This window comes from Alligator sinensis, unplaced genomic scaffold, assembly GCF_000455745.1.
Source record: "Alligator sinensis unplaced genomic scaffold, ASM45574v1 scaffold1177_1, whole genome shotgun sequence".
NCBI lineage: Eukaryota > Metazoa > Chordata > Crocodylia > Alligatoridae > Alligator > Alligator sinensis.
Window position 1 is genome coordinate 1,126,509 of NW_005842120.1, and position 1,405 is coordinate 1,127,913.

The following is a 1,405-nucleotide window of genomic DNA, read 5'->3' on the forward strand; positions in this document are numbered from 1 at the left end:
TTATTTTGACCTGTCTTCACAGCGTCCGTATAGATCAGGCACTTCAGCAGAGCTTTTTCACACTTTTAGCTACAACTGAGTCAATCAGCTATTAGATAAAAGCCAAAAACCATTTGGCCCCACTAAAGTGCCTGGTCTATACAGATGTTGTGTGAGCTGGGTCCAACTAAGGTGCTGCTTAGTTAAAAAGTAAAGCACCACATTTTTTTAACATCTGCAAGCAGCCAAAGTTTTTCAACTATTGCAAGGTTTTTGAGTCACCAAGCTATGTGACCATAAAAACATTTTCTTAATATAGCTTTTACTAGGTAATAGATTTCCCAGTCAGAGGTTGTGCCTCTGGCAGAATATCACTTTCAGGATGGTGCATTACCACACCGCCGTTGGGGGAGTATTGCATGTGAGCAAACTGCAGCTGGTATCGTTGCACTGGGGATGTGATGATGCATTATCCAAAAAAAGAGAGAGGAGAAGGGAGGTTAAATTATAGTTTTCTCATTGACAAAGATTTTTTTTTAATATATCTTTTATTGAACCAACTGTATCATTGGCAGAGCTGTTGGACAAGATTATGTGCATCAGGGACCCTTCCTTAGGTCTTTCTTCCAACCTAAGGAAGGGCACTCAATGCCCAAAAGCTTGTCCAACAGTTTTCTCAACTATACATTTCATCCAATTAAAAAAAAAAACCAAAATACTCTTGCCCCGACACATTTCCTGGACCATCATGACTACAACAACACTCCAGTCTTCTCTATGGTATTTTTGGTATCCTCATAATGGACACATCATTCACTTGAGTTGGCCCTCGAAAATTGTAAGATGACTTAAAAGTCATGTTATTTTAAACAGCAGTCTATTTTATGTTCTTTTTATTTGACTTTTTTGAGCCAGGCTCTTCCACATACCATAAGCTCTATTGTATTTTGTGCTAATTTTATTTTTCATTAAAATCGGACAACTACAGAACCTGGGGTTTGGAAAAATATCAAGGGCCAGATCCTATTTATCTTTCCTGTGCCTAAGTGGTCTATACATAGCTGTGTTAAGTGAAGTTTGGGGCACTTCTGCAGAGTCTGTGTTTCAGCATGTCCTGCACTAACCCTTCTTTTGAAATTGGCTCACTGCATCTTGTATTTATGAACAGCCCTGGTAGAGATTTCCCACAGTGAGGAGTAAGATCCCAGGTTAGATCCCAGTCTTCAAGAGAGTGGCTTTTGCTTGGCCTATGGGCCGATGGTAACAGCACTTTTTGGGGAAACAAGAGATAGAAGTTCAAACACCCCAGGAGGCCTAGAACCCAGGTCTCCTCTTCTGAACAAGTACCCAAACCCTAGATTCATAGATGTTAGGGTCGGAAGGGACCTCAATAGATCATCGAGTCCGACCCCCTGCATAGGCAGGA

At 40.9% G+C, this 1,405-nt stretch overlaps 1 protein-coding gene across 1 annotated transcript in view; it reads left to right on the top strand.

The window, feature by feature from the left end:
• SYNE1 (spectrin repeat containing nuclear envelope protein 1) overlaps window positions 1-1,405 on the top strand; it is a 522,133-nt gene that overhangs the window by 286,877 nt on the left and 233,851 nt on the right.